The sequence below is a fragment of the Poecilia reticulata genome, chromosome 12 (genome assembly GCF_904066995.2).
Source record: "Poecilia reticulata chromosome 12, P_reticulata-male-v2, whole genome shotgun sequence".
Classification (NCBI taxonomy): Eukaryota; Metazoa; Chordata; class Actinopteri; order Cyprinodontiformes; family Poeciliidae; genus Poecilia; species Poecilia reticulata.
In genome coordinates, this window is record NC_088841.1 from 856,851 (window position 1) to 877,045 (window position 20,195).

A 20,195-nucleotide genomic window follows, 5' to 3' on the forward strand; every position below is an offset into this window, starting at 1 on the left:
CCCAGACTGCTGTTGTATTTATTATTCATATTCTTTTATTTGTATTCTAAAACTATACAATCAAATGGCCTAGAAAATATAATGTCGGAATTTACTATAATTGTTTGTGAGTGACACAGTTGGTTCAGCGCTCTGTTGTGAGCCATAGGTTGACTGGTAGAGAGGCTGACTGCACCATATGTGTTTTATCAACCACTGATTACAGATTGCAATAAATCACCTAAAAACCAACCAACCGGTCTGGTGCCGTGACCTTGGACTTCAATCAAGCTCATCGAACCTGTGAGCGTCCTAGCTGCCACATCGGTTTTTGAAGACATCAGTTCACACTGTGTATCTGATCATGTTCACAGTTGATACGGTAGCATTACAATGCAGTGTAAATATATTACTGTACACTGAGAACTTCTATGTGCCATTACAGTAACTCACAAATTACTAATTTTCTTTTGTTGCTTTGATTTCTTTTGTTTATTTATTTATTTATTCCAAGTTGGTGATTTTATTTCCTATTGTATTTTGGATTCTGAATATCTTTACATTTGTCAAACTCCTGAACAATGTCTAATCAAAGTAACCACTTTTGGTTTAGCTCACCCATTAGTATTGGTAGGGGAAGAGGTCTGCTTGTTCCTATTCCTTTTTCTGTTGATAGTCCTGCTCCAAGTGGTCTTATGCCCTCATTAGATGAGATTCCTGGTGCTAGAGTCCATAATCCTGTTGACTATCATGGCAGCACATGTATGCACATATATTATACTAACACCAAATGCTAATAGTGATAGTTCTGAGTGTGTAGCACTCAGAACTATCACTCCTGAATAACAATTCAGGACTCCTGAATAACAATTCAGGAGATAGGACATGAGTTGGCTGACACCATTATGTCACGCAGCCACATAACACAGTTGCTCCCAGTTCTACAACCACACAAACTATGAGTACTGTGGGTCAGTCCGGTTGTGTATCTGATGTATCCCAAGTTTGGGTTGTCATGCAGAGAAAGGTCAAAGAACCTCCATGTTTTGCAGGTAATGGCTCAGATTCCATTACATTCCATGACTGGGAAGATCAGATGAGAACATTTGCTAGGAAAAGCGATGTTAAGATTGAAGAACAGGCTGATGAAATTCTTATGCATCTGAGGGGAATAGCTAACGATGTAGTTAAGTTTGGGATTAGACATAGCAACATTAATACTACTGCTCACCCTGACAAGATTTATAATCTCCTCAGAAAACACTTCGGCTCTACTAAGTACTCTGCTGTCCCCTTAGCTGACTTTTACTCGACTTTGCCCAAAGACCAGGAAGACCCATATGACTACTGACTTAGACTAAACCGAGCAGCTGACTTCGCCTCTGACTGCCTGAGAGAGCAGGGCAAATCATTGGAAAACCCTGAGATGGAGGTGACCCGTATGTTTATTAGGAATTGTCCCTGTAAAGACCTGGCTCTCACTTTCAGGTCCAAAACTATTGATAGGTGGTCAGCATGTGAAGTCCTCGAGGTACTGAATGAGTACCATGCTGAGATGCGCTGTGAAGAAACTTCCCCAGTACACCACAAGAAGACAGTGGACATTAAAGTGCACAAAGCAGAGGTGAGCCATGGCTTAGTCCCTACACATAACAGTCAGGAGTACCCCCAGACACAGCCCTCAGTATGTGTCCCTGACAACTGTAATGACCATGTTAGAGAAGGTTTTGCTGCATGGAGCCTCTGATCAGTCACATGTAAGAAGACAAGCTCCACCCAGGCGACCTGTAAACAGTACAGACAAAATTGATGGTTTCACTATTAAACCATGTATTATTTGCAAAGCTGATGACCACAGTGCCTTGTCACATTGCAGAGAAAATAGGCTTTGTTTCAAGTGTTATGATCCAGGCCATTCACGCCACAACTGTCCAACTAAAAGAACTGCTCCAGAGCATCAGGAAAACTGACTGGTCTTCACACAGGGGAGGACAGTGCAGATGAACTCAATAAACCTCCCACCAGTAATGAGTTACCAGAAATTCAAGATAATGAATCTCTCTATGAGTTGTACAGTAGTACATTGACACCATCCAAGAAACTGATATTCCAGGGATCCCAAAGAATAGCAGAAACTAACAGCCTGTTCTACACACCAGTGTCTGTACAGAATGGGCCTACCCTCAAAGCACTGTTAGACAGTGGTTCAATGGCTTGCACAATAAGTCAGACCTCTATTCAGTCCCTTTTACAGCAGTGTCCTGACATAGCAAAAAGCACGGCTGAAGATTATGTCATCATAGGCCGTGGTGGACAACAGGTTTCCCCCAAAGACATGTATGACCTTGATGCCATGGTTTATGGATGCAGGATGATAATTCCAACAATGGTTGTTCCAGGCCAGACAGAACAGATGATTCTTGGCAGCAATGCCATCAAACACATTCTAACCCAACTAAAGAACACTGACAGTTACTGGAGACTAGTTTCCTCACCCAACAATGGCCAGACACCTGACCACTGCCAATTTCTGTCACTGCTATCCAACACAGAACGTTGGAGGGGTGATTGCATTCCAGATAAAGTAGGGACAGTGAAAGTCAAGAGTTGTGTGACCCTGAAACCACAGAGTGAACACCTTGTCTGGAGCAAGTTACCTGAGTCAGCAGTTATGTCGGCAGGCAGTACAGTGATTGTCGAGCCAACACGGTCTAAAGCTGGGCCAAAACATATCCTTGTTGGCAGAGTTGTCACTCCTCTTTGGGGAGATCGATGGGCACCTGTTAGGGTCATCAATCTGACAGACCAAGTTGTAGTACTGAGGAGAATTGCCAAATTAGCAGACGTGTCTCCATGTATTGCAGTTGAGGACCTGCCAAAAGCTGACATGATTGAGTGTAATGTACAGTGTGTACAGAGTGAAGTTGTGCAGCCAAAGTAAGAGGAGGACATGATGTATGCACTGAAAGCTCTGGGTCTGCAAGATATTGACCTGAAATCATGCGAAGTGCCACTGCAGTGAAAAGACAAGCTCCTTGACCTTATTGTGCAGCATGAGTCAATCTTCTCCTGTCACAAGATGGACTGTGGAGAAGCTAAGGGGTTTGTTCATCGCATTCATCTTGTTGATGACAAACCGTTCCGTTTACCCTATAGACGCATACCACCAAGCCAGTACGAGAAACTGAGAACGACTCTGAATGAAATGGAAGAGAGAGGCATTATCCAGAAGTCAAACAGTGAATATGCATCTGCACTTGTTCTGGTATGGAAACCAAATGGTGACCTCAGAGTCTGCACTGACTTCAGATGGCTCAATGCAAGAACCGTGAAGGATGCTTACCCACTACCACATCAAGCTGATGCTTTGGCTGCTCTTGGTGGTAATGCCTTCTTCTCAACAATGGACCTGATATCAGGCTTTTATAATGTCCCTCTGCACCCTGATGACAAAAAATATACAGCATTCTCATCTACATTTGGACTTCATGAATACAATCGCCTCCCTCAAGGTCTATGCAACAGCCCGGCTACATTCATGAGGATGATGATGTCCATATTCGGTGATGAGAATTTCACAAGCCTATTGTGCTACCTCGATGATCTGATGGTTTTTGCACCTACAGAGGAAACTGCACTCCATCCACCTACACATGGTTTTCTCCCAATCTTCTCTTCCTTAAACTTGCACCCAAGAAGTGCTTCTTCCTAAGGCGATCTGTGAAGTTTCTTGGACATGTCATCAGTAACAATGGTGCCCAAACAGACCCTGCGAAAGTGAAAGCCATAAATGATGTCCAAGTCACTGACCTCATGGAGTCTGATGGGAAAACACCTTGCCCTAGCAAAATCAGATCATATCTAGGCATGATAATGTACTATCAAAGCTTCATTGAGGCATGTTCTGCAAAGGCAAAACCACTGTTTAAGCTCACAGCTGGACTGGATGCTCAAAACAAGCTCAAAAGAGAGAGGTCATGTGAAGCTGACACCTGCTGATTGGACAGATGCATGCCAGACTGCTTTTGACACACTGAAACACGACCTCATGACAAGTGTTACTCTAGCCCATCCAGATTTCAAAGCCCCATTCATTCTAGCTGTCGACGCATCCTTTGATGGGATTGGAGCAGTCCTGTCATAACTGCCGTCTGGTGGAACAGTGGCTAGGCCAGTTGCCTTTGCAAGTAGAACCTTTTCACGCTCCCAGCTAAACTACCCTGCACACCGGCTAGAATTTCTTGCATTAAAATGGGCAGTATGTGATTAATTCAGCCATTGGTTGAAGGGCAGACACTTCACCATATGGACTGATAATAATCCATTGACATATATCCTGACTAAGCCCAGACTTGATGCATGTGAACAGCGGTGGGTGGCAAAGCTTGCTGCATACGACTTTGACCTGAAATACATCCCTGGCTCAAAGAACATTGTTGCAGACGCCTTGAGTCGTGAGCCATTTGTCCAGTCATGTGTGGGTCATCGCCTCGTAAATGAGCCATATACCTTGTTGTTGGATCAGGTCAACAGTGTGAATGACAGACTCGTGCAGGATGTCTTCAGAGTGTCCAACAACTGTCAAGCTATTGTAGACGATGGTGGTGAGATACCAAATGAGCCAGTTCATGACACAGTTCCACCAAACACAAAAGGCTCAGTCTCAGCAGAGGAAGTTGCTGCCATCCTCAATGTTCAGTCCAGTGGAGGTGTGAGCCATATGATGGGAACTGGTGTTGACCCCAATTTTCTGCTGGATGAAAACCAATCATCTGCATTTCCACAGAGTCAGCTTGTCAATTGGCAGGAGGCTGACAACACAATCAGCAGAGCCATGTACTTCGTACGGAGACATAGAAGACCTACCAAACGTGAAAGGGCTAATGAATCACGGAGCGTGATTAAGCTGTTGAAACACTGGACCAGAGTCACCATACAGAATTGCATGCTGTACAAGACAAGGAAAGATCCTCATATGAACAAGAAAATCCTCCAGTTCATAGTACCTGACACAATGAAACAGAAAGTTCTTCATGGTCTTGTGGTGTGGCAGGTCACCAAGGCCAGCACCGTGCCTTGTCTCTGGTGAGGCAAAGGTTTTTCTGGAGTGGCATGAGCCGTGATGTCATGAACTATGTGCGGTCCTGTCAGCGCTGCATTGTAGGGAAGACACCTGAACCACACAGTTGTGCACCACTCCAAAACATAGTCACTACAGAGCCTATGGAATTAGTCTGCATAGACTTTTGGACTGATGAGCAAGGGAACAAGTCTGTAGATGTTCTAGCTGTTACTGATCATTTCTCCAAGATGGCACACGCCTTCACCTGCAAGAATCAGACTGCCAAGGAAGTTGCTCGTCGTCTCTGGAACAACTTCTTTCTCATTTATGGGTTTCCTCGCCGTATACATTCTGACCAAGGGGCCAACTTTGAGAGCAAGCTAATCAAAGAGCTTCTAGAGATGGCCGGAATAGAGAAATCCCATACAACCCCTTATCACCCCATGGGGAATGGTGTCGCAGAGAGATTCAACAGGACTCTGGGAGACATGATCAGATCCCTTCCCCCGCAGCCAAAAACAAAGTGGCCACAAATGCTACAGCTACTAACCTTCTGCTATAACTGCACAGAGCATGAGACAACAGGGTTCGCACCATTCTACCTGGGGTTTGGAAGGATCCCTTGTCTACCTGTTGACGTGACGTTTCAACATGCCCTCATCAATGATACTGTTGTCAGCTATTCAGACTTTGTCTCTGACCTAAAGAAAAACCTACATGAGGATGCTCAGATTGTGCAGAAAAACAGCCTCAAAGAACAGACTCGCCATGCCAAGCTATACCACCGCAAGAGGAGACAGAGTACTGATCACCAACAGAAGAGTACAGGGGAAACGCAAGGTTGCAGACAAGTGGGAATCTACCCCTTATGAGGTCATATCAGTCAAGTCTGATATCAATGTCTACAGAGTTAAGGATGTCCTTAACGGGCAGAGAGAGAGTTGTCCACAGAAACCTGCTACTCTCTGTTAGCTTCTTGCCCTGTGAGAGTGCTGAGGACCATGAATCTGACAGTGCTGCTGCTACGCATGGAAGTGGTCTATGTCCAGATGTACCTGATGTGATGGAGGAAAGTGATGTCCGCACGGTCAACTGGCTGATGCAGTCCGGCGATGATGGAACCCATTCAGATGATGACGACTCATTTGACCAGAGATCCTGTGTTCAGGAGGGTGACTGGAATCTTTGTTGCATTGCACAGAGCCATAGGTTGACATATGGCTCACTGCGCCATATGTGTTTTATCAACCACTGATTACAGGTAATTATGCTATATTAAATGTCAGTAATTTATTTTGTCAGATATGTGTATCAGTTTGTCAGTTAGTTTGTTATATTTATCAGTTTGTCAGTTGTGTTTGCCATTCTGTTTGTTTGTTGGTTTCTATGGCAACATGACATGTTTCTTTTCCACTAATCCCCAGAGCTTTTAATGACTGCTGTTGTATTTATTATTCATATTCTTTTATTTGTATCCTAAAACTATACGATCAAATGGCCTAGAAAATATAATGTCGGAATTCACTATAATTGTTGGTTCAGCGCTCTGTTGTGAGCCATAGGTTGACCGGTAGAGAGGCTCACTGTTCCATATGTGTTTTATCAACCATTGATTACAGATTGCAATAAATCACCTAAAAACCAACCAACCGGCCTCCGAGTGTGCATAACAGGACGGACGGGTAAAGACAGAGCTGTCACACATATGTTAATTTATGACCTCCTGTCTTTAACCCCAGGGGTCTGAGCAGAAACTGTCCTACAGATCTCTATTTCAATACTTACCCAGCAATAGTTTTAGTTTCAAATCACTAACAGAAACCTGTTCAAAATTAAGAAATTTGTTCTAAAAGGTTTAAACTGTGTTAAACACTAAAAATAGTCATTTTTCCTCAACAGTTTCCAAGCACACAAAAACGTAATGTTATGCATATAACTACTGTTCCCTGAAGGAGAGGAACGAAGTATGGGATATCACGCCCCCGCGTGGCCTAACTGAAGACACCTTTAATCACGCCTTTAGGCAAATGACGTGTGATGACGGGCAGCAGGCCCCGCCTGCATATAAATACACCCCCATCACAGTCATTATTCAGTTCGATGGCCACTCTTCACTGAGCCAAGCTGAAACAGCGGGGCAGAAAAAGGTGTTGTACCTTGTTCCTCTCCTTCAGGGAACAGTAGTTATATGCATAACATTACGTTCCCTTTCAGTCGATTCACTCGGTACAGCACATAGAGTATGGGACATATATACACGCCCCGTGGAGCAGCCATCAAACCTGACAAATGCACTGAGTTAGTTTGAAACCTCCAACCCAGCAGAAAGAACAGAGTGAGCCACAGAAGGGGCTGTCACATCCAGACGATAAAACCGAACAAAAGTGTGCGGTGAAGACCAGCTGGCTGCAGCGCAGATGTTACTCACAGGGACTTCTTTGAAAAGGGCCCAGGATGCCACTACACCCCTGGTTGAATGTGCCCTCACACCATGAGGTAAAGGGAGGCCCTTGCTGTTGTAAGCAAGAGAAATAGCCTCCACGACCCAATGAGAGAGTCTCTGTCTGGACAGAGCCTTTCCTCTAGCTGGATTGGCAAAACACACAAACAGCTGATCACAGAGTCACACATTCTGAGTGTGATTGATGTAAAGACACAGTGCATGCACTGGGCACAGCAAATACAGCCTTCCTTGCTCTTCAGAAGCAAAAGGAGGGGGATAAAAACTAGAAAGCTCAATGGTCATTGTGCTGTAATCCGAAGGAATCACCTTAGAGAGATATGCAGCATTTGGTCTTAAGGTGACCTTTAAACCATCAGCTGAAAACTGAACACAAGAGGGGTGCACTGAAAGTGCATTCAGTTTTGTAACCAGTTTTGTAGTTGCCAAAGCAAGAAGCAGAGCTGTCTTGTATGATAGAAATTTCAAATCAACCAACTCAAAGGGCTCAAATGGAGTGCTACAAAGAGCATCCAAGACCACAGTTAGATTCCAGGAAGGAATGCTAGATTTTATCCCTGGTCTCAGTCTACGGACCCCTTTTAAGAAACGCACAGCCAGGGGATGAGCACCTGGTGTCCCTCCATCAAGGCCAACATGACAAGCAGAGATGGAAGCCAAATAAACTTTGATTGTGGAGAATGACAGACCTTTATCCACCAGCTCCTGTAGGAATGTCAAAACATCCACAATGGAGTACTGGAAGGGGGAAATGTTTTTGCTGTGACACCACTGTTCAAAAACATGCCATTTATATGCATATAAACCCCTCGTGGAAGCTGCTCTGGAACTCTGAATGGTTGCAACCACATCTAAAGGAAGGCCTCTAGCTAACAAGCTGGACCTCTCAGCAGGTAGGCATGCAGCATCCACAGTTCTGGGTGTGGATGAAATACTTCCCCCCCTGCCTGGGAGAGGAGATCCCGGCGGGCGGGGAGTTTCCAAGGCTCCGCTACCAGCAAACTGATTATTTCTGCATACCATGACTTTGCTGGCCAGTGAGGGGCCACTAGAATCAAGGATAGGCCCCATCTGCGTACTTTGTCCAGTACTGGCAGAATCATTTCCACTGGGGGAAATGCATACAGAAGCACATTGGGCCATGGGTGAGCCAGGGCATCCACTCCCAGTGGAGCACTGTGATCCGTTATGGAAAAGAATAGGGGGCAGTGGGTGTTGGCTTTGGTGGCAAAGAGATCCACTGAAGCTTTGCCGAACCGTTGCCAAATCTGCACAACCACGGATGGATGCAGTCTCCACTCCCTCACCAGTGGGCCTCCCCTGGACAGCAGATCCACCCCCAAATTCAGTTGCCCAGGAACATGAGTTGCTCTGACAGACAGAAAATTAACGCTGCACCACTGCAATAGTTTGTGAGACAATTTCAGCAAGGGAAGTGAATGAGTGCCCCCTTGTCTGTTTATGTAGGACACCACAATGGTGTTGTCTGTCCTTATCAGAACATGCTGGTTCATCAGAACCCTGCAAAAATGCCTCAGGGCCAGCAAGACCGCCCGCAACTCCAAGTAGTTTATGTGGAGCTTTGATTGGGTTAATGTCCAGACCCCCTTCACCGCTACGCCATCGCATATTGGCCCCCACCCCTTCAGAGAGGCATCTGTGGACAACACTTTGCGAAAGGACACCCTGCCAAATGGAGACCCACGGTACAGCAGTCCGGGCTTCCTCCATGGCCGAAGGGCTGACATGCAAGCAGCAGTTATCGTCAGCCTTCTGTGCAGGTGGAGTGACGTGCACAGCCAGTGAGAGCATGTCCAGCGCTGCATCTGACGCATTTTTAACAGTCCGAGCGGCACCACCGCGATCATGGAGGCCATCATTCCCATCAGCTGTAAAACAGTCCGGAAGCGCAGTTTGCACCCCAACTGAAACTGAGTGAGGCACCGATGAAGCGCGGTCACACGGTGCTCTGAGAGACAAGCTCGAGCTGACAGGGAGCATATTTCCAGCCCCAGGAATGAGAACTGTTGACTCGGGTTCAGTGAACTTTTCTGAAAGTTTACTGAGAATCCCAGGGCTTGAATGTGGGACAGCACCTGCGGCAGCTGTTCTGCCGCTTGCTCTCTGGAACTGGCTATTAAGTCATAACTGTCATAACTGATTGGAACCGGGGGGTCTTATCTGGAACTGCAACCGGTAACCCGTAGCAACGGTCCTTTCCAACCATGGGGAAAGTGCACAGGCACGCCACAGAGGTACGTGTGCAGCCAGACAGCTGACCTGACGCACTGTTGGCAAGGAGGTGCTGCCCTTTGCTGGAACGGAGAGGAGCAGCTCCGTTTGACTGTTGTGCACGTTGTGGCACACAATGTTTTGCTTTTGATATTTTGGCAAGGGAATTGCACTCTTTATTGAAACATGTGGAACAGTTACACAAACATTCCAAACATTTTCTCTCGTTTTTTGAAAAACATTTAAGCCACTTAAACCTGGGGCTGAAGGTGCAAACAGTGTGTGTGTTGGGGTGTTGTGCTTGGGAGACTGTGTTAGGAAAACGCAGCGCCTCTTGGGGCTGGAACCCTGAACAGAACAAACAAGATGTCTTTTGCGCATAAACGAATGAGCAGCAATCAGGTCTCCCTGCTTCTGATTCCTCTCTTCTGTCACGCTGTCTCACGTCGTTAGGATGACTGAGGCTTTTTCTTTCGAGATGTCAAATCTCAAAGAAAACCCAGAGGAGGGCCTTTACTCCAAGCTGACTGGCGGGGAGTATGCTTTTTTGACAGCTGTGAAATTGTAGTGTTGAGAGCTGCAGGTGGTGCTGCTCTCTTTGGTGGCACCGGTGCTGTCACCGGCTTGCGTGCGCTCATGTTGGGCCTGGACCTAGCGTCACGTCTGGGAATGATGCAACGAAGAGCTTCAGTTTACTTTTTCTTAAGCTCGAACTTAGCTTGGATTGCATCAAGGGATTGACCAAAAAGCCCATCTGTAGACACTGGCTCGTCCAAGTATATGGCCCTGTCCCTATCTGGGACGTCAGAAAGCGATAGCCATAGGTGTCTCTGAGCAACCAGTGTGGAAGCCATCCCTCTCCCCAGTGACAGCGCCACACAGTGGGATGTGCGAAGAATATAATCCGCAGTGATTCTGATCTCATTTAAGAGGGGGGTCAGATGGCTATCAGGAGGCATCTGAGCTCCTAGCTCGGACAAGCACATAGAGCTTGATAAGTTTGAAGCATGGTGGCTGAGCTCAGGGCATGAGCAGTGGTTGCTTGAGCGCGATAGATCTTCTCCAACTGGGATGCGGAAAACCTGCATTGTTTTGAGAGCAGGGTGGCAGAGCCGCACACACCCTGGTTGTATGATGGCACCAGGTAAGCTGCCAAGGACGCCTCCATTGGTGGTAAATTAATCAGACCCGCTTTGTCGGCACCCTCTAGGTCCACGTACTGCCCGTAGCCAGGCACTGTAACATGTGTGGACAACGGTTTCTTCCAGGACGACATTAGCTCCGAGACAAAATCTGGGAACATGGGCAGGTGGTTTTTAACAGCAGCCGGCTCCATTGGAAGGTAGAATCCAGTGAACCGGGACACCTTCTGAGCAGGAGCAGGGGTTGGCCACTCGACATCTAACTTATTAGCTGCACGCTGGCAAAGGGAAAGGAACGATGTGTCGTCCTGACCCACAGGAGAGGCGGCGGCAGCAGACGGACACTGGCCTGCGGAAAAGTCATCATCGTCTTCCGAAAGACTGTGACCTTCCAGGCCGATGTCTAGCACGTCATCATCACCCTGAGCCTCTAGATGATAGTGAGATGGCGCCGCGTCCTGCACCATTTCGGCTAACCCGTCCACATACTCCATATGGTCTGCCCAGCTGGAAACGGGGGCTGCCCAGCTGGAAGTGGAAGCCTTGGCCCCTCCGTCCTCTTCAGACTCGGACGAAACCGAATTCATAGACTCAGAGAGCATGGGGTCTTGTTGTGACACGGCAGCCTCTCCCAGCACTTTCTGCGCAAACTTGACCCGCCGTTCGAGCGTGGAGCGCCGAAGCTGGCTACAAAAAGCACAAGCGTCCGCCTCGGACAACGCTCTTCTGGCATGGACAATTCCAAGGCAGACGGGGCATGCTTCATGCTGGTCTTTTTCGTGAAGCGTGAAGCCGCACTCCTGAGGACGGGGGCAAACGGAAGACTTCTGCTTCGCCATTTTTTGCTTCGTGCTCATCCCGAACCACGAAACCAAAGTAAGTAAAAATAGACAAATGAGAAAATACAACTAGCGCTCAGCGGGCAGACACGCTAACCAGCAGGCAGCAGTAGCTAACACCAACAGGAGCAGTTAAGCTAGTTTTGGAAAAAGAAAAACAAGAGCGATGCTAGCTAGCAGCAGCTAGAAAGCACGGATTGGAAATTAGGTGTTCTCAGCGAGGTGAAGAGCGCAAGAACTGAATAATGACTGTGATGGGGGTGTATTTATATGCAGGCGGGGCCTCATGCCCGTCATCACACGTCATTTGCCTAAAGGCGTGATTAAAGGTGTCTTCAGTTAGGCCACGCGGCGTTAGGGCGTGATATCCCATACTCTATGTGTTGTACTGAGTGAATTGACTGAAAGGGAACATACTTCAGTGCAAATGACAAAGTGCAGTATACAGAATTTATATCACTCTAACTTCTTGTACACTATGCTTACTATGTCAGACTCATTTTCTACAGGCTCATGGAACCAGAATAATACAGTTCCATATCCTCCCCAGGATTGAAAGAACCAATAACTGGATCCTCTCTTAAAAGCTTTTTTCTTTGTAGAGTTGTGGGTCATCAAGCACCAACAAAGCCAGCTTTCTGCCTGAAACACAATCTAATTCTAATACTAGTCTTTATTTTGAGTAAAACAATGAGCACAGGGCCGTGCAGAGACCACTAAAGGGGCAGGTGCTCAAAAAAAAAAAGGGGCACATTTAACCGCATTCTAGGACAGAATATTAAAGCCACTCAGCTTACAGAGTTTAATAAACAATGATAAATTACAAAATTGTGAGATATACAATCAAAGCTAAGGAAAATCTCTATATAAAGCATACAACTATGCATATGTAAGATATTTTATTAGTAATTTCTTTCTGCAGGTCTATTTTGTTATAGGATAGTATTGCAATATTCTATTTAGCAAGATATGCAAATCAGAGCTAGACCACCAGCTAGATGGGGCGGAGGTGGGTTGATCGCAGCTGGTGAGCAGAGGAGGCTATGGGTGAAGGTCCTTTTGAACTGGAGCCCAAACGATGAATGGCTGGAGCAAGGCTTGGACCGGCGCTGATAGGTCCAGGTTGCAGAGAGGGAGGCGGTGACTGATGAGGCAGGTGCGACTAGAGTCTTCCAGACTGAACTTTTGTCAAGACTCCATTTTTGGTTTGTGACTCAAAGTTTTGCTTGTGATTCTCACATGACGTCGTGGGCAGGGCCTAAAATCGCAACAAAAGATTTCTGATGTGTGCAAATAATAGTTTGTTTGGCAAAGAACTTTAAGTTCACGAGACAAAAATTAGTTATTTAATTAAAAAAAAGTTTTTTAAACAAAACGTTTTGTTTTTAAAAAAAATAAATCATTACAATTCCAAAGGTTTTGATTGCAATTTTATTTTACTTAACTGAGGTTGTTTTTTTTTTTTTCATTGAATAATTGGGGGAAAAAACAATTAACTTCATACTCTGCGAACTAGTCCCTAAACTTACTTCTGGATTGAGTTTTTTCCCCTTCATTAATGACACACTTTTATTACATGCATTATATATATCTTGGTAATTCAGGGTGAGTTATTTTAAATTCTAAATGAATATTCTTGTTGGACTTGTATAGGGGCCTGCTATGCAATGCATGGCAGTAACCTATTGTTCTACACCCAATAAGTGGTCTATTTATTTATTTTTCTTACGTCACCGTTAATGCGGCCCGAACCGCTGCGGGCACCCCCACAAAAGTGGTATCAAAACGTTCAGCTTGATCCCGAGAAGGGAGCTATTGCTTTTAGTGGGATTCTGAGGTAAAATGACTGCATAAATTGAGAAAAACGAGAAAATTCGAGGCTGAGTGTCTCACAGAATCACTAACCTTTCTCTCTGAAACACACACACAGCACGGTGGAGGTCTGACTCCAAAACTCTTTTTAACTTCCCCTCACAAGCACAAATATCAGCCTATTGATCTCAAAGTTGATCATGCTCCCGTAAAATGTTTTCAAAATTTTGCGAGGGCTTATAGTTTTTTGTCAGGGTTCTTGAGACAGTTGCTGGGTGTCTCACAAGTATAGAAACTCTGTCTCCAGCATACTGTCTGACAGAGAGAGCCAGCCCAGGTGCAGATAATTAATTACCATAGCAACGGGGCCCAGCGTGAGGCAGTGAGCAGTCTCACAAATAGACCCTTTTCACAGTGACGTCAGACAATGGCCGCCATAACTTGAAACGGTGTATCTTTACTTCCAGTGTGATTTTGCCTCGGGAAACCTGACTGAATAATTCACGGATACTCATTATCTTAAGGATATAATAAAAGGTAAGGATAATAATAACAGCATTAAAGTGTTCGATAACCATCATTACTCATTGTCAAGCCACCATTCTCTAACTGTATATAAAATAAACAGCCTCCGATCGGACAGTAAACCAGCTAGCAGCAGCTTTAGCCACATTTGGGAACATATATACACCGCGGATTGTCAGTGCTGTAACGTTTAGAGGTTCACTTTCTGTATCAACTTTAATAAAACAGCATTTCAGTGTTAGCCGTTATTAGTCATTGTCAAGTCACCATTCTCCAACTGTATTTAAAGAAACCAGCCTCCGATCTGAGAGTAAACCAGCTTTAGGCAGTTAGGAAACATACACGTACACCGCTGCCTTTCAGTGCTGTGTTGTTAAAAGTTTCACTAAAATCACTTACATCTTCCAACACTGTTGTTTAGAAAAGCATTTTAAATATTGATTTAAGCGCTATCTGCCAAATAATTTCCATATTCTGATGTGATTCATAATTTCTCCTTTTGTTTTGTTGTTCATCTTTCTCAACAGTAGCCGACCTAACAACCTACCATATCTGAAATGGTCTTGTTCCTCTGTCCATGGCAGGTTCAGTCAATCAGCTGTGGGACATCTGCTGCCTAACGTCAAACTATCATGGGCCTCTTGATTTAAAAGGAGAAACCATTACAGAGCCTCCCTGCTCCTGCAAGTCACACTTCTTGGATGAACACTCGCTACAAGCCTACTGTGTTAGAAATGAAATCTTTGTGCATCTATTCTGTAATTAATATCTATATGTATGTATTAATAAATGAATTGATGTTGTGTAGAGTTCTGTAAAAAACTATTGTAAATAGCTTCTCTTGAGTAATCTACATATGTGCAACTTTTACATTTAAATTGCTTCTTTTTGTAAATTTTACACATCTGGCAACGAAGTATGTGGAGGAGAGGAAATGCTCAAATTAAAGCTGTCATTGTGGACCAAAGACATAAGGTTTGTGGCTGTTTCTTTAAAACATCTATTTAATAATTATATTAAACACTGTACATGGTTACTACATTACACAAATATAATTACTACAGTTAACAATTTAAGTCATTGATAGAGAAAATTTATTTACAAAAGGCATATCAATTTCATTTCAACTGTATGTACTCAGGGTTTAAAATTTAAGAAGACATCCATATAGGGTCCTTGGCGAGTGCCAGTCTGTAGTGAACTGGTGGATGACAGAGGCAATAATATACTGTAGTGAGCAGTTTGAAGCAGAAGTCCCACCATGTCACATGGTTTTTCCAGCTAAGCACAAACTTCATGCACTTTGTTTCCACAGGCACCACAGCAGAATCAAGTGTAACCTGTTGAAAGGAATATGAAGTTATTCCTATGTTATCAATTTTCTACTGCCAAGTCTACAACCGCAGGAAGACAAAGTATAAGAAACTTAACATTCTAATCATAACATTTGATAAATATTCATTGGAGAAATGTGAAGTTAATGAGCTAAGATAGATAGATCATCACATTTCTCCAATGAAACGTTAATATCTATATCTAACACAGCGGTCTTCCTTATGTCTCGATCGTAGCAAGGGTTTAACTTCTCAGGACGTGATGGAGTAGAGGGTGTGCGGCATAACTGTTACGTTTTGGACTTGTGGCTACAGGTAATGTCGCTACTTAGCAGGTGGTGAAATGAGCGTTAGTGAGGAGAGGTTAATACGATCAAGCATTTAAATGACGGGTGGCAACCCCAGTCTATACTATAAACATCTGATTAAGATTAGAGCCTAAATACGTCCTATTTCCAAAACAGAAAGGCTACGTAATGTTGGCCAGCTAACAAATTACTATTGCTATCCTAGCATATCAACGAACAGCTAGAAAAAACCAAAACACGTACCTTCGTAGTCAAACTGGTATCATTCAGCGAGGAATTTGTCCAGTTTAGGTTATGTTGATGAAGAAAAATTGTTTGCAAATAGTGATATATCTTCAAATCATATTTGTGGCAGCAGCTTTAGAGTCCAGAAACAGCGTTAACTACACACACCGGAACTAAAGATACACCGTTTCGAGCCATAACGGAAGTTGTGTGACGTCATGTGAAAAGGGTCTATAGGCGCAGTGAGGTCTCGTAATGCATTGTGGGAAGAATAAATATTTCCTGTGACTATTCATATTTTGCTTACATAAATTCATTTCTGAGTTTAAAATCCTTAGTATGAAGACTGAAACCCATTCCAGGCTCAGCTTCCTCAACAGAAGGCATGTTGGTGGGATTGAGGAGGTCTTCGAAGTATTCTGCCCACCGGCCCACAACGTCCCGAGTTGAAGTCAGCAGAACACCATCCCCACTATAAAAAGTGTTGGTGATGCACTGCTTCCCCCTCCTGAGATGATGGACCAGAATCGCCTCGAAGCCGTACGGAAGTCTTTCTCCATGGCCTCTCCAAACTCCTCCCACGCCCGTGTTTTTGCCTCAGCGACCATCCGAGCCGCATGCCGCTTCGCCCGCCGGTACCCATCAGCTGCGTCTGGAGTCCCACAGGCCAAAAAGGCCCGATCGGACTCCTTCTTCAGCTTGACGGCATCCCTCACCGAAGGTGTCCACCAATGGGTTCGAGGGTTGCCGCCGCGACAGGCACCAACAACCTTGCAGTTGAAGCTCCGACAAGCCGCCTCGGCAATGGAGGTATGGAACATGGTCCACTCAGACTCAATGTCCCCCACCTCCCCTGGAACGTGTTTGAAGTTCTGCCGGAGATGGGAGTTAAAGCTCCGTCTCACAGGGGACGCCACCAGATGTTCCCAGCAGACCCTCACTACACGTTTGGGCCTGCCAGGTCTGACCAGCTTCCTCCCCCACCACCGGAGCCAACTCACCACCAGGTAGTGGTCAGTGGACAGCTCCGCACCCCTCTTCACCTGAGTGTCCAAGACATACGGGTGCAGATCCGATGAAATGATGACAAAATCGATCATCAAACTGCGGCCTAGGGTGTCCTGGTGCCAAGTGCACATATGGACATCCTTATGCTAGAACATGGTGTTTGTGATGGACAATCCGTAATGAGCACAGAAGTCCAACAACAGAACACCACTCGAGTTCAGATCGGGGGGGCCGTTCCTCCCAACCACGCCCCTCGGGGTCTCACAGTCATTGCCCACATGAGCGTTGACGTCCCCCAGTAGAACAAGGGAATCCCCAGGAGGGGCACTCTCCAGTACCCCCTCTAAGGACTCCAAGAAGGGTGGGTAATCTGAACTACTGTTTGGCCCGTAAGCACAGTCAACAGTCAAAACCCGTCCCCCCACCCGTAGGCGGAGGGAGGCTACCCTCTCGTTCACCGGGGTAAACCCCAACGTACAGGCGCCAAGATGGGGGGCAACAAGTATGCCCACTCCTGCCCGGCGCCTCTCACCGTGGGCAACTCCCGAGTGGAAGTACGTCCAACCCCTCTCAAGGAGACTGGTTCCAGAACCAGAGCCATGCGTCGAGGTGAGGCCGACTATTTCTAGCCGGAACCTCTCAGCCTCGCAACACTAGCTCCGGTTCCTTCCCCACCAGAGAGGTGACGTTCCACGTCCCAAGAGCCAGCTTCTGCAGCCGAGGATCAGACCGCTAGTGTCTGTTGTATTTCTTTGCTTAAACTGCTAACTCCATGCTGAAGCAGAAACGATATTTTAACGTATTCCGTCATCCGACTTTATTGCTATTGGAGTAGCAATAAAGTATACTCCCCTTTATTGCTACTCCAATAAAGTGGAGTAGGAAGTCAAAAACTTTTTTAATTCACTAAAAACTGTTCTGTAATCTGGAACGTTTGCTACGTTGAGCTCCAGTAAGTATAGAGGAATTTAAAGGTGCTAAACTCATGAAATACATAAATAAGAAAATGATACACAAACTCCATTCTCTCTGCTCATAGATAAACAGGAAGACATTTAATGCACATCTGAGGATTCACACATTACATTTTCATCGTCTCATTTTCATCGTCTCAGAATCCAAAATGTCTTGACTCTTATTTCTGACATCGAGTATTTATACCATTCCAGCCCTAATGTAGTGTATTGGAAAGCTTCTGACCAATGGCGTTACTGAACCTTGCTTTTGGCTCCGTCTTACACTGGATGTGTGTTGGAAGTTCCGAGAATTCAGAGGCTGACCTCCTGGAAGTTAAATCTGCTCCCTCAGAGACCATTAATCAAATTGTTAGTTCTTATCTGTCCAAACAAAGATTCTTTTTCAGTCCGGGCCGACTTCTTCGCACGCAAGCAGGAAAGACGTTTGCCAAGATTCCTCGCTAACTGTTCCCTCTCTGGGATTGTTTATTCCACATCTCTTCGATCTGAATTCCTTTCTGACTTCTAGGTCAGATTGACCCAGTACAAGTGACACAGTACATTTCTTTCCAGTAAAAACATATATCAACACGACTTTTAGTATAATTATATTCCTCTACATAAGCCGATATGAAGAATTTGACTAGTAACACAAGTTGCACAAGTTTTTTATACGTATATAAAGTACCCAATTCTTGAACATGACTCGTCGGTTTATGCACATCTTCTCTTTGTATCCAGTTTTGCATGTTACAAACAGCATCAAAATATAAAAGGTAATTATATATATATAAATAATATATTGCTATATATTGATAAAATGCTAAGAGGGATTTGTCTAACTGTAGAGTTTAAAACAGAGAAGCAGAGTTAGGTTTTCCTGGGGATAGGGATCCAGTTCCAGTATTTCTGCGTTGCAAGGCCATGTGCTGACATGGCCTTGGAGACCCTGAAGCTTAAAGCTTCCCTGTTTTTTCCTTTTCTTGGGAGTCAGTTTGTACTTAAATTGTAAAATAAACTCTTTTGCTACTGATATCAACTGTTTAGTTATTGCAGTTTTTGCGTTACACCCAGTGCCAGAATTTAACCTTAGTTGTCTTTTGGAGGGGTTGTAACATTGTGTTGAAGAAGTGGTATACATTATGTTCCTCTGCATATCCTTCAGCACTTTTTGATAGCCTAAATCTTTACTTGATTGGTAATGGTGAAACATGTTACAACTACCACTGCTACTAATAAAATTAACAGAGATGCTGATTTTCAAATGATGACAAGAAGTTTAATGATATGAAGCAATGGTACAGAATTCTCATGTTTTTGTTCATCTTATTTTTATATGTTTTATTAACACTTTTTGTACTATTGTGTGAACATCTGATAATCTATTCTATCAGATGTGGTATTAATTTTATACCAGATGTAATGGGACACACACCTTCTAAGAGTTCTGCTTTCATCCCGACAGTCCACAGAATGTTGTCCCAGAACTCTTGGGGACCATCAAGATCTTTCTGAAAAAATGAGAGGAGCTTTAATGGGGTCTTTTTGTTTTACGTTTTTTTGCTAGTTTTCATCTTACCAATATATAACCATGGAGGTTATTTTTGTCCAGTCTCTTATAATGGAGGCATTATCTCTGAACATAACTGAGGCAAGTGAGGCATGCAGTTCTTTATTGTGGTCATTGGTTTCCTTAAGACTTCTTGAGTGAGTCACTGCTGTACTCTTGGGGTAATTTTGGTTTACTAGTCACTCCTTAGAAGTTTCAACACAGTTTCTTGGTTGAGCAATCACTTTTTCATGTTGTTCACTTTGTCACATAGATTTAAAAAAAATGTTCTGCTTTAATTATAAAAACCTTCATTTAAAATCCGCATTTTGTGTTTACTTGTGTTGTCTTTGACTATTTCAGTTGATTTGATGTTCTGAATTATGTAAGAGTAACCAACATGCAAAAATAGGAAATCAGGAAGGGGGAAAACACTTTTTTACACCACTGTAGATTTTTTGTTTTGCCACTTAGGTTGCTGAAGGGAAGTAATGAACGTTTGATGTAAGTTTGACCTTAGTTCTTAAACTTTAGATTAGTTAAGTTGAGTTTAATACAAGTAATTTTACTTAATACATTGGATTTTATATGTGAGTAATGATGCACTGCCCCTGCATGGCTAGTAAATCACTTTTGGTGAGCTAAAAAAAAGTTATTTGACTTGATATGTTTCTCATAAGTGTAACTTTAAAATGTCCTGTAAATGTCTTTTCATAAATGTCCTTCATGTCACATAAACAGAAAGAAGAATGATTGTCTGTTT

The 20,195-nt window shown here is 44.3% G+C and overlaps 1 protein-coding gene across 4 annotated transcripts in view; it reads left to right on the forward strand.

Moving 5' to 3' along the window:
• ajm1 (apical junction component 1 homolog) overlaps positions 1 to 20,195 on the forward strand; it is a 31,369-nt gene that overhangs the window by 5,994 nt on the left and 5,180 nt on the right. The window contains exon 2 of one of the 4 annotated variants that reach the window (XM_017307838.2): positions 206 to 282. The exons of 1 other annotated variant lie outside the window; for it this stretch is intronic. The gene's annotated coding sequence lies outside the window, so the exon portion shown is untranslated. Of the gene's footprint in view, positions 1 to 205; positions 283 to 338; positions 362 to 16,640; positions 16,730 to 20,195 lie in introns of those variants that run through there. 2 more of the 4 variants (XM_017307839.2, XM_081613187.1) reach the window with 2 other exon arrangements.